General features: G+C 35.2%; 1 protein-coding gene across 1 annotated transcript in view; it reads right to left on the reverse strand.

The window, feature by feature from the left end:
• SGCZ (sarcoglycan zeta) overlaps positions 1-14,264 on the reverse strand; it is a 1,030,117-nt gene that overhangs the window by 428,379 nt on the left and 587,474 nt on the right. The gene's annotated exons all lie outside the window — the stretch shown is intronic.

Genomic DNA, 14,264 nt, shown 5'->3' on the forward strand with positions numbered 1-14,264 from the left:
CTCTTTCTGCCTCTTAAATTAAGGGGGGAAATAAAAAGAAAGAGAATGGTACCAGGAACAAATAGTCACATTAAGAATGAGTAAAAATAAATAATTATCAGACCTTAATACCAAACCTAAAGTCAAGAAAACAGAATAAAGATCTATAAGAAGTTACATACAAAGGGGACCAGTTCCACTAACAGAACAGAGGGTAAAGGGGGAGAAATATGGGGTGCATGCTGGGAACAGGAGCGAAGGGGAGTTAACACTGGTGGTGGGAAATTACCCTAATTCACTATCACTATGTCCCTTATATATAACTGTGAAAGACTTGAAATTCACATAGGTCTCAATATAAATTATTAAAAAAATAAATAAATAAAAAAACGTGAATGGGACCAAGAGGCCAACCAGTCTCAGGAGCATTGAGTGGAAATCAAAAATGATCATACCTAAATACCCAAACAAATGTAAATGACAACAGAATCAAGAGACCAAAACTAGAACAAGCTATACACAAAAATAGAACTATTAATAGTCAAGGGGGCAAAGGGTGGAGGTATGGATGCATGCTGGGAACTATGGTGGAGGGTGGTCAACCTTGGTTCTGGGAATGGTTCTAATTTATTGTCACTATGTACCTGAAATACAACTGTGAAAGATATATATTTTACATTGGTCTCAATAAAAAATTTAGAAAAGAAAGAAACTGTGGTACATCTATAAAATGAAATACCATGCAGCTGTTAGAATAAAAAAGTCACAAAATTTGATATACATGGTTGGACTTGGACACTATTATGTTGAATGAAACAAATCAGAGGGAGAGAGATAAGCACAGAATAGTCTCACTTATTATTACTTATTATTTAGGATTTTAGAAAAATAAAAGACAGTATAATAATAAATAATAATAAAACCCAGAGACAATAAAAATGAAGGCTGGAAGGACCAGCCTTATCACAAAGAGTGATAAGTGCAGTTACAGTAATCACTATACCAATAGATAACATGACAAAGAAAGAGAGAGAGAGGGTGAGAGAGAGAAATACAATGTCTGTCTCAAAGACAGTCAGGAATTAGGGGAACATTAGAAATGGGGGGACAATGGTGGCAGGAAGGTTGCACTGGTAAAGGAGGGTGTGCACCCAATTGTGAACATGTTGTGCTTAAATAAAAAATATATTAAAAAAAGACACTATGATAATAATACACAGAGTCAATAGAGATGAGGGCTGGAATGACTGGTCCATGATATGACACTACCACAAAGTGTAGTGAGTACAGTTAGAGTAATAACCACACTAACAACAATTATGGCAATTTACAAGTTGTTATTTCAAAGTGCCCTTTAAAAGATTTATGGACACATGCCTATTATTTAATATTTAATGAGAAATAAATCATAGAAGCAATATTCAAACATGTGAAATGCTAGTAAAATAATTCTTTGGACAGTAAGATAAAATTAGAAGGATTGGCACCAAGAAGAGAAAAAATATAAACTATTTCATCTTTAAAATTTATGATTAACAATAGGGGATTTTTACAGGTGTTCTTTTGCATGTATTTTGCATAACAAAAATAAAATGCTTGTTTCTATTGTTAACCTTTATAATTAATTATGTATTGCGCTATTTTTAGGAAAGACAATTTCAAGATTGCTAAGGTTGTCTTCAGCAAAGTATAGATTCTAATTGAGATTGCAATGATACGGAAATAAACTCATTAATATTTAAGAGCAAATAAGTTTTTTGTTTAAGGTACTATTTACTTTGGGGGGGCACATCTGGAGGTGTTGAGGCTCTGTATTGAGGGATCATTCCTGGTGGGCTCATGGGACCATGTTTGATGCTGGGAATAAAACCCAGTTTGGCTGTGTCTAAGGCAAATACTTTACCCAATGTACTATCATTCTGATCCTTAATTTACTTACTTATTAATTCACTTATTTTCATTATATGTACTAGCTGGTTTAAGATTATAATAAATTAGTATCTCAGCTTTAAATTACTTGTAACAGTAACTAATTATGTGGGTAGAAGTTTCCAAGTTATATGAACTGTCAGCAGATATAGCTAAGTCCTTTAAGAACCTGGGAAGATTTTGGATAAATTATATTATAATTTCATTTGCAAATTTTAATTAGGTGTCTAGTCATAAAGAAAAATGTTAAATTAAAAATAAAATTTAATGAGATATTGAGGTAAGTTTCATTTATTATCTTAGAGAAATTATAAGAATAATGCCATTCTACTCAGCATTTCAAAACCAAGTTTCTACATCTTACTCCAACGAGAAACCAGAAATAAAGTCAAAACTAAATTTGCCTCCTAAAAGATAATAGAAGTGAGTGCTTCTCAAAGGACATCTGTCTTCATTTTTTAAAATGCATGTTCTTAAGAGGTAAGGATGCATTACGCCTTAGGAGACAATGATTGATAATTTCTGATAATGTAGGCCTTAAAATTCTCTTCAGGTAGAAGAAAAAAGCAAGCCATTAAATAAACAACATAAAATAACATTCAGTGTTAAAAAATCTAAAGTAAAGTTTCATAAAACTTTTATTTAAAATTACATATTTTCAGATGCAAAAATAAAGTATATTTTTAATACTTTCAGGAAGAAACTTCAGCTATAAGATTTGCATTAGTAAAAAATTGAGGCTGTTTTCAAGTCTGAATTTACAGAGTTCTATTAGTTTAATTTAGGGTGGTGGAGTGAGGAAAGGCACACTAAGAAATTTTCAGGATGCACTAAACTAGACTATTCCTGGTAATACAAGTGAATCTAGTTTGATGTTTCATTATCCTGAATGTGGAGTGGTAGAGGAATAGTTTGGTGAAAGGCAAGGGGGCATAACATTGAACTTGGTCCTCACACTTGAATTCAGACCAATAATCAGTCTCCGAAGCAGTTCTGATTTTTATTTATTTTTTATCAGATATGTTTCACTACAGGGAGAAAGTTATAAGTAAGAGACTGTAAGGCCTTTACTGACCTGGAAAGATACTTCACAAGGGCAGACACACAGCAGAAGGACTTGCCTGTGACTGGGGTCCAGGAGTGCCCTGCAGGGAAGTTACATACTAAATGGATGTTCTTAATAGAGCCCTGCTATATATAATACCAAGTGGTTGCAGTGGAGTTTTTATAATTTTTTTAACTAGAAGCTAAAATCAGAATTAAAAGTACCTTGGGATTCCCTTCTGAGATTTTAAAAAAAATTCATATAACAATATAATCTCCTGCTTCTACTTTATTGAACAGCATAAAACTACAAAGTTTATGAGGTTTGAGAACAGAACCATACTTTGGTGGATTATTAATAGATGATACTGCAAAATATCATGTTATAATAATCTCTTTGAATAATGTTTACAATAAAGCATGATCCCTTGAGACCCTGAGATTCAGGTAGCTGGAACTGAAATGTGTGAATAACAATTTTAAGATGGCAAACTCTTGCAAATAGTATTTTGCCTGTGACTTGTTTAACAGTAGCTGCTAAAATTATTTTGTACTACCCTAGTCATTGAAAATAAACATGAAGAATGTGCTATTATATTCAGTTTGCATAAACAATGTGCATGCCATATTTCAAAAAATCACCTTTCCAAGGGAAAGATAAATTTTGAATGTAGAAATCAATGTAACAGCTAAAATAAACTTTAACATCACCCCCTTTTTATTTTTTTATTTAAACAACTTTATTACATACATGATTGTGTTTGGGTTTCAGTCATGTAAAGAACACCACCCATCTCCAGTGCAACATTCCCATCACCATTGTCCCAAATCTCCCACCCTCCTCCCCACCGAACTCCTGCCTGTACTCTAGACAGGCTTTCTATTTCCGTTGTACATTCTCATTATTAGGATAGTTCAAAACGTAGTTATTTCTCTAACTAAACTCATCCCTGTTTGTGGTGAGCTTCATAAGGTGAGCTGTAACTTGCAGCTCTTTTCTCTTTTGTGTCTGAAAGTTATTATAGCAAGAATGCCTTTCATTTTTCTTAAAACCCATAGATGAGTGAGACAATATTGTGTCTTGCCTCTCTCTCTCTGACTTATTTCACTCAGCATAATAGATTCCATGTACATCCATATATAGGAAAATTTCATGACATCATCTCTCCTAACGGCTGCATAATATTCCATTGCGTATATGTACCATGGTTTCTTTAGCAATTAATTTGTTGAAGGATATATTGGCTGTTTCAAGATCTTGCTATGGTAAATAGCCGCAATGAATATAGGTGTAAGGAAGGGGTTTTTGTATTGTATTTTTGTGTTTCTAGGGTATATTCCTAGAAGTGGTATAGCTGGGTCATATGGGAGCTCGATTTCCAGTTTTTGGAGGAATCTCCATATAGCTTTCCATAAAGGTTGAACTAGATGGCATTCCCACCAGCAGTGGATAAGAGTTCCTTTCTCTCCACATCCCTCCAATACTGCTTGTTATCATTCTTTCTGATTTGTGCCAATCTCTGGGGAGTGAGGTGGTACCTCATAGTTGTTTTGATTTGAATCTCCCTGATGATTAGTGATGTGGAGCATTTTTTCATGTGTCTTTTGGCATTTGTATTTCTTCTTTGTCAAAGTGTCTGTCCATTTCTTCTCCCCATTCTTTGATGGGATTAGATGTTTTTTTCTTATAAATTTCTGTCAGCGCCTTGTATATTTTGGAGATTAGCCCCTTGTCTGATAGGTATTGGGTGAATAGTTTCTCCCACTCAGTGGGGGGCTCTTGTATCCTGGGCGCTATTTCTTTTGAGGTGCAGAAGATTCTCAGTTTAATATATTCCCATCTGGTAATCTCTGCTTTCACTTGCTTGGAGAGTGCAGTTTCCTCTTTGAAAATGCCTTTAGCCTGAATGTCCTGGAGTGTTTTACCTACGTAGGTGTTGTTCTATATATCTTATGGTTTCGGGTCTTATATTGAGGTCTTTCATCCATTTGTATTTAACATTCATACATGTTGTTATCTGGGGTCTAAGTTCAATTTTTTTTTTTTGCAAGTGGCTAGCCAGCTGTGCCAACACCACTTGTTGAAGAGTCTTTCTTTGCTCCATTTAGGATTTCTTGCTCCTTTATCAAAAATTAGGTGATTGTATGTCTGGGAACATTCTCTGAGTATTTAAGCCTATTCCACTGATAAGAGGGTCTGTCTTTATTCCAATACCATGCTGTTTTGATAACTATTGCTTTGTAGTACAGTTTAAAGTTAGGGAAAGTAATTCCTCCCATATTCTTTTTCCCAATGATTTCTTTAGCTATTCTAGGGTTTAATTGTTCCAAATGAATTTCAAAAGTGCCTAATCCACTTCTTTGAAGAATGTATCTTTAGAAGTATCGCATTAAATCTCTACAATGCTTTGGGGAGTATTGCCATTTTGATGATGTTAATCCTGCCAATCCATGAGCATGGTACGTGCTTTCATTTCCACGTGTCCTCTCTTATTACTTGGAGCAGAGTTTTGTAGTTTTCTTTGTATAGGTCATTCACAATGTTAGTCAAGTTGATTCCAAGATATTTGAGTTTCTGTGGCACTATTGTGAATGGGGTTGTTTTCTTAATATCCATTTCTTCCTTATTCCTATTGGTGTATAGAAAGGCCACTGATTTTTGTGTGTTAATTTTGTAGCCTGCCACCTTGCTATATGAGTCTATTGTTTCTAGAAGTTTTTACATAGAGACTTTAGGGTTTTCTAGGTAGAGTATTATGTCATCTGGAAAAAGTCAGAGCTTGACTTTTTCCTTTCCTATCTGGATTCCCTTGATATCATTTTCTTGCCTAATCACTTAGCAGGTACTTCCAGTGCTATGTTGAATAGGAGTGGTGAGGGAGGACAGCCTTGTCTTGTGCCAGAATTTAGAGGAAAGGCTTTCAGTTTTTCTCCATTGAGGACAATATTTGCCTCTGGCTTGTGGTAGATGGCCTTAACTATACAGAGAAAGGTTCCTTCTATTCCCATCTTGCTGAGAGTTTTGATCAAGAATGGGTGTTGGACATTATCAAATGCTTTCTCTACATCTATTGACATGATCATGTGATTTCTATTTTTCTTGTTGTTGATGTTGTTATGTTGATAGATTTATGGATGCTAAACCAGCCTTGCATTCCTGGGATGAAACCTACTTGATCATAATGGATGATCTTCTTATTGCGGCATTGAATCCTATTTGCCAGAATTTTGTTAAGGATATTTGCATTTGTATTCATCAGCGATATTGGTCTGTAATTTTCTTTTTTGGTAGCATCTCTGTCTGTTTTAGGTATCATAAACCTAAAATGTTGGCTTCATAAAAGCTATTTGGAAGTTTTTCTGTTTTTTCAATTTCATGAAAGAGTCTTTCCAAAATTGGTAGTAGTTCCCCTTGAAAGGTTTGAAAACATTCATTAGTAAATCCAGCTGGGCCTGGACTTTTGTTTTTGGGCAGATATTTGATTACTGTCTTAATTTCCTCAATAATGATGTGTGTGTTTAGATATGCTACCTGCTCTTCATTCAACCGTGGAAGATTATAAGAATCCAAAAATTTATCCATTTCTTTCAGGTTTTCATTTTTAGTGGCATAGAGTTTCTCAAATTAGTTTCTGCTTACCCTTTGGATATCTACCATATCAGTGGTGATCTCTCATTTTTCATTACTAATACGAGTTATCAAGTTTCTCTCTCTTTCCTTGTTAGTTTTGCCAGTGGTCTATTTTTATTTTTTTAAAGAACCAAATTCTGCATTTGTTGATCTTTTGGATTGTTTTTCGGGTTTCCACTTTATTAATTTCTGCTCTCAGCTTTGTTATTTCCTTCTCTCTCCCTCTTTATGGGTCGTTTTGTTGAGTACTTTCTAATTCTAGGAACTGCGTCATTAAGCTATTCAGGTATGCCCCTTCTTTCCTGAAGTGTGCTTGCAAAGCTATAAATTTTCCTCTCAGTACCGCTATTGCTGTGTCCCATAAGTTCTGATATTTTGTGTCTCCGTTGTCATTTGTTTCTAGAAAGGTTTTGATTTCCTCTTTGATTTCATCTCGGACCCATTGGTTATCCATTATTAGGCTTTTTAACATTCAGGTATTAAAGTTTTTCTTCCGTGTTCCTTTTTAGTTCACATATAATTTCAGGGCCTTGTGGTCAGCAAAGGTAGCCTGCAGAATTTCTATCCTCTTGATATTATTGTGGTATGTTTTGTGTGCTAGCATGTAGTCTATCCTGGAGAATGTTCCGTGTACATTAGAGATGAATGTGTATCCAGGCTTCTGTGGGTGGAGTGTCCTGTATATATCTACTAGGCCTCTTTCTTCCATTTCTCTTTTCAGTTCTAGTATATTCTTGTTGGGTTTCAGTCTGGTTGACCGATCAAGTGTTGACAATGCAGTCTTGAAGTCTCTCACAATTATTGTGTTGTTATTGATATTATTTTTCAGATTTGTCAACAATTTTATTAAATATTTTGCTGGCCCCTTATTTGGTGCACATATGTTTAGGAGAGTGATTTCTTACTGCTGTATGTATCCATTAACACAAAATGTCCATCGTTGTCCCTTACAACTTTTCTAAGTATAAAGTTTGCATCATCTGATATTAGTATGGCCACTCCAGCTTTTTTATGGGTGTTGTTTGCTTGGATAATTTTCCTCCAGCCCTTTATTTTGAGTCTATGTTTGTTCTGAATATTCAGGTGCATTTCTTGTAGGCAGCAGTTTGGATTGAGTTTTTTGATCCATTTAGCCACTCTGTCTCTCTTAATTGGTGCATTTAGTCCACTGACATTGAGAGAAAGAATTGTCCTGGGAGTTAGTGCCATCTTTATATCAAAGTTTGGTGTGTCTTTTGGTCAGTCTTGTCTTAAAGTAAGCCGTTCAGTTTTTCTCTTAAGAATGGTTTTAAGTCTGTAAAGTTTCTGAGCTGTTGTTTGTCTGTGAAACCATGTATTGTTCCTTCAAACTAAAGTGAGTTTTGCTGGGTGCAGTATTCTAGGTGAAGCATTTATTTCATTGAGTTTTGTCACTATGTCCCACCACTGCCTACTGGCCTTGAGTGTTTACGGTGACAGGTCTGCAGTAAATCTCAAGGATGTTCCATTGAATGTAATTTTTTTTTCTATCTTGCTGCTTTCAGAATTCTGTCTCTATCTGTGGGATTCATCATTGTGACTAGGATGTTTCTTGAGGTGTTTCTTCTGGGGTCTCTTTTAGTTGGTACTCTTCAGGCATGCAGGATTTGATTGCATGTATTCATTAGTTCTGGTAGTTTCTCTTTAATGATGTTCTTGACCATTGATTCTTCCTGGAGATTTTCTTCCTGGGTCTCTGGGACTCTAATGATTCTTAAGTTGTTTCTGTTGAGCTTATCATAGATTTCTAATTTTATCTGTTCCCATTCTTTGAGTAATTTTTCCATTGTTTTATCATTTTCTTTAAGGCTTTTTTTCCAGTTTCTTCTGCTGTATGGAGTTGTTATTCATCTCATCTTTCAGTGTACTAATTCTATCCTCAGCTGCTGTTATTCCATGGGAAAGCTCAACCATGTTTTTCTTTAATTCTTCTACTGAGTTTTTCAGACTTGTTATTTGACCTGAAAGTTCAGTTTGGAGTTTTCTGATTTCTATCTTCATATTCTCTTGATTCTTATTAGTGTTCTCTTCTATACTTTCTTTGAGTTCTTTGAACATCTTCCATATTGTGACTCTAAACTCCTTATCTGAGAGACTGACTAGTTGGTTGGTCATGTTCAAGTCATCAGAGTTGCCATCGTCATTCTCTATGTCTGGCGCTAGCCTGTGTTGTTTCCCTATTGTCACACTTGTATTGTGAGTTTTCTACGTGTTGTGTTGTATTCATTGGCTAAATGATGTACACGGCTGCGAAGCAAAGCAGAGCGGCTGTGCTCCTCTGGCTCCACCCTTTCTGGGCTTGTAAACACGCCTCCAGGGAAGGCTAGTGGTCCACAGATGAGCCACACACAGGATGAAATCAGGCCAAAAATGTAGCCAGCACAGAAGACAGGCAGATAAGGGTGCTGGCATCCGAGTTCCAGCAGAGTTCAGCAGCTTCCCCTTTCTGGCCATGTAAGCTCATCTGCAGGGAAGGCTCCAGGGAAGGCGAGCTATGTGAAGATGAGCCACATACAGGATGAAATTACGCCGAAAATGGAGCACAGCATAGAAGACAGGCATTGAGTTTCAGCAGAGTTCCTCAATTCTGTTTCTCACTCTGAAGCAGGCAGGATTACCAGCAGGAATGCTTATGAAATCCAGTCTCAGGCAGCTGGAAACCGCATAGCCCAAGATGGCTTCTGTGCCCTTCTGACTCCCAACAAAAACCAGCAGGAATCAGTATGTGTATGTCCCGACCCACCTCTGAAGCAGGCAGGATTACTGTCAGGAATGCTGATGAAATCCAGTCTCAGGCAGCTGTAAACTGCATGGCCCAAGATGGCTTCTGCACCCTTCTGACTCCCGGCAGAAACCAGCAAGAATCAGTGTGTGTATGTCCCGACCCACCTCTGAAGCAGCTCAAATATCACCCCCTTGTAAATGCTCCTGATCACCCTCTTTTTCACTGTGGTAAACTAACCTAGTCGACAACACAAGGCAAGGTCTATGATTCTCTTTATTTCTAAACTGAATCATGGGCTGTAATATCTAATTTTAAGAATACAAGGACAAAGGCACAAACTATTGGTAGTCATCTTCAGATAAAGGAGTAAAGTAACTAATATAGCTGAGCTGTGAGAATACAGTGGTTTGGCCTCTTGTCATGGACAGATCAGATCCATTTTGATCACTCACCTCTTATATGACTACACTAGCCCTTCTAAGAGTGATTTCTAAGGACAAAGCTAGGAGAAATTCTTTTTTTTTTTTTCTTTTTCTTATTTTTCTTTTCTTTTCTTTTCTTTTTTTTTTTTGGCTTTTGGCTTTTGGGCTATACCCAGTGATGCTCAGGGGTTACTACTGGCTCTGCTCTCAGAAATTGCTCCTGGCTTGGGGGACCATATGGGACACTCAGGATTGAACCCAGGTCTGTCCTGGGTCAGCTGCCTGTAAGGCAAACGCCCTACCACTTCACTATCATTCCTGCCTTAGAGGAGTAGTTCTTTATCACAGTCAGTTGTCATCTCCATACAGAAAAATAATAAAAAAAAAAAAACCCGCAGTAACTTCTACTGAAGACCAGCTCTTAGTTTCTGTTACTATAGGTTTTTCTTACACCTATGTTCCTTTGTGTGAGAAGCATAAATTTCTGATATAAGAGGAATCATTCAGCCCTCTCCTGACAGATTGCCTTTTTATTTTTTTAAGGCTAAAGGTACTGATAGTTGAAATTATACTGAGAAAACAAGACTGGATTTGGGCCCTCACCCCTCCTAAAAGAATTTCCATAAAAATCCCTCGGGGAATTTGCCTCAAGGTAAAACATTGAGAAACTGATAAATTTTTTAAAGCAAGTTAAATAGGGTTTTTGATTACTGACTTCCTCCTGGTAAAAAAGGGAGAATTCTTAGCCCTGGGGCTAGCACAGTATTAAGCAACCCTCTGCTATATGACCTCACTGATGTGACTAGTCATAATGAGCAATTCCATCATCTCAGATTTGTGCTGTGCATGCACTGCCTGCTGTGCACGTGCCAGTATGGCCTCACTTCGACATGTGCAGAACAGTGAGCATGCGCAGTTTCTGGAGCTGAGAGCTGCATATCTTGCAATGGATAAGTGGGCTGAGGACCTGTATAGAGGATATGCTCCCTTCTCCAAGATAGTTTTGCCTTTCTCCTGCAATCTTCCTTGTGCTTAGATAGGCACACCAGCCTTATCCATCCTCAAGCTCTTTCTTCAATACATTTTGGTGAAATTTTTCTAAAATATATTTATTTTTTTCTAGATCCAAAGAATGAAGATTTCTGTAACATACATTTAAGTCACTGAAGTTCTTTACTTGTCTTATCTGAATAGATGCTTTAAGCTATGTGACTAATAACAGATTTGTGCCTCCATATTAATTTATAATTAATTATATAATTTGCATATTATAACACAAGATAAAACTACTTAATAAGTTAAGTGAAAACAATCAATGTATCTAAATGAAATGTGCTATTAAGAAACCAGTAAATTAACCAGTGTCTTCCATGTACAGACATATATCAAGATGGAAATCAATGTGAAAATCAAGCTGAAAATATGAGACATATGAGAAAATATGAAAAAGAAAGTTCCCTTTAATAAGTAAAATGTTTTTAGCACACATTCAATAATGTATGCCCATACTTTGTTAGAAATGATCCACAGAGACTAACTTTATTCTCCCTACCCATCATCATATTTTCTATTGTTGCTATTACTGTAATAACCTAAATGTATATACACATTATTGCAATTTCTACTGTAGTTATATATTTTGGTATATTCTGCCATGCATAAAAGGATAAAAAGAATGTCAGTTGGTGTTAGGGATTGAAAAGAGAGTGTCGAAGCAGGCGAGGTGGCACTAGAGGTAAGGTGTCTAACTTGCAAGTGCTAGCCAAGGAAGGACCACGGTTCGATCCCTGGGTGTCCCATATGGTCCCCCAAGCCAGGGGCAATTTCTGGGTGTTTAGCCAGGAGTAACCCCTGAGCATCAAATGGGTGTGGCCTGAAAAACCAAAAAAAAAAAGAAAAAGAAAAAGAAAAGAAAAGAAAAGAGAGTGTCACACTGCATGGCAGTTGCTTTACCACTGAATTACAATTACCAGTAAGGCTTTGTGTTTTTTTTTTTAAGGAGCTCATGGGAATGAAGAAATAAATAACTAAATAAAAGTTGTTCATTTGTAAGAAAAAGGAAAATACAAAGACTCTTCTTTATTGGCAAAAAAAATAATAAATAGAGATAGTCATATGCAATGATTAGAGAGGTAGTTAAAATAAATGACTAAATTGTATACAGACCTAATCAATAGCATATGAATATGAATAAGCCTAATGTTTTTGCCTTTGTGAAAGTTGTCTGGTGGTATCACAAGCAGAGTTGAGTGCTGAAGTTATGAATTTCCTTATCTTTAGAGAGATTTATCTCCATACTGAAGCAAACTCAAACTCATTTATGTCATTAAATAAAGAATTCATTAAAACAGACCAAATATTCCCTGGTTAACTAAATATAAAGAGGGTAAAATATCAAAAATAAAAGACAATGTTATTGTCTATTGATATAAGCAGGGTTCTTTAAAAATAAGTTCAAAAACATTGCTTTCATAAATGTCTTTTATTTAAGCTAGCAACTGTTTTAACTTATTTACAAGATTATTTTTTAGGCCACAATTAAGTTTTTTCTATTATTTCTGAAACTTTCTCTAATGCCTCATAACATATTCGACATAAATATAGCATATAGAAAATATATGCTAAAATTGGACATGCTGATGAACAAATTTATAGCTAGAGATTCAGCTTGTTTTCCAGAGTAACGCAGTTGACGATAGAGACAATAATTACAAGAAAATGGTTCATTTAACAAACATCTAAGTGAAAGGCAAAGTAGCATACAAAATTAGTTACCTTCTGAACTGAACATAAATTTAATGTCCTAAAAACAGTCCTGAAAACTAAAGCATTTAAAAAATGCAGCACCATGCAAAAAAAGTAGGAAGTCAAAGATATCATTACAATGCTGAGTATTATATGTAATTACATTAACATACGCATGTAACATCATGTTATGTTTTTATTTTAAAATGTAGTTTTATATTACAAATAAATTCTTCATATTTTCATTGAAAATATGCATTGTACTTCCAAACACTAATGAAAATATTTAACCTTCCTTATGTTAAATAAAGAGTATGAATCAATGAGTCTTAGAATGACAGATAAAACACTATTTGTCTATTGAATGAGATTTCAGATGATTCTGGTATGCTTGACTTGACACAGAGAGGTTTTCTGCTAAGATATAAAAACTATGCTCTTTCTGTTTGTATTTGTATTTCAATCATTGTTTTATTCACTGATCAAACACATTTGTTGCAGTGTTTCCGTTTGCTAACCTTTGTTCTTATCTTACCATTGGAGCCTTCTTAGCCCATACATTTCAACCCATCCTAAAACTGCCTTCCCCATCACACCACCCAAAATGTCCCTAATGTGACTCTTAATTAGAGTCAGTCTGAATCAAAATCAATCTCGCAAGAGTTTCTGGCTCTGAAGATTAGAGTCAATAAAGTTCTGTAGATAATAAAATTAGAAAAACTGTATTTAATATTAAGAGTTTTCAACACAGAATGCATGTGCACTGGGCACTGACAAGTGGGTGGAGGGAACAAAGATTAAATAAATGACCTATGCTTAATCCTCAAATAACTTGAACATTTAATTGGAGAAGCACAGCACAATGACATTTCTTTTTATCTTTTCTATGTCCCAATTACTTTGAATAGTCATTCATTTTCACTTTACCTCAACTTTTCGTATTTCTTCAATATAATTTAATGCATTCCTGTGATTTACAGTTACATAAAAGGGCAATTCAGATAGTGTTAAGAAAAAGTTTCAAGGTGGGAAAGTTTAGGAGTAAAATAATTTTGCTTAAAAGAAATTTGTCAGAAAAAAGTATCACTTTAAATGTTGCCTGACAATGTCTTAAAATATCCAATGTCTGTCTCAATACTAAGAAGATTAATTATGTAGACAATAAAATAATAACACAGCAGGTAGGGTGCTTGCCTTGCATGCAACCAACCCAGGCACAATCCCCAGAACTGCTTATGGTCTCTGACCATGCCTAGAGTGATCCCTGAGTAAAGAGTCAGGAATAAGCCCTGAGCACTTGGATGTGCCACAAAGCAGAACAAACAATATTTTTTAAAAATGTATAAACATTAATTAATCTGACCAATGTGGACATATTTTTGTTTAATATAAAATATATGATATAAAAATGTATGTATGTGTTATTTGAAAATAATGAATATTAGTGACATCAGAAATATATACATATATACTATTTAATGTCATTTTTAATACTTAGAATTATTGATTTCTAAATTATATCTCTTTTATTTGGATAGTTTTATGTCTTATTATACATTGTTATGATATATTTTAGCTATCTCTTTGGATGTGTTAAGGATTGAGCCAAAATTCACACATACAAGGCAAATATTCTACTGCTAAGTTACCTCCCTGGCCTTTTATTATAGCCTACTACATATTTAGCATATCATTTAAAAGTTCTGAGAGAAGTTTTAACCTATAAATTATGCTGTCTTTTCCATTTTATTTAATGTATTTTCGTAAAAAA

This window comes from Suncus etruscus, chromosome 4, assembly GCF_024139225.1.
Source record: "Suncus etruscus isolate mSunEtr1 chromosome 4, mSunEtr1.pri.cur, whole genome shotgun sequence".
Taxonomy (NCBI): Eukaryota; Metazoa; Chordata; class Mammalia; order Eulipotyphla; family Soricidae; genus Suncus; species Suncus etruscus.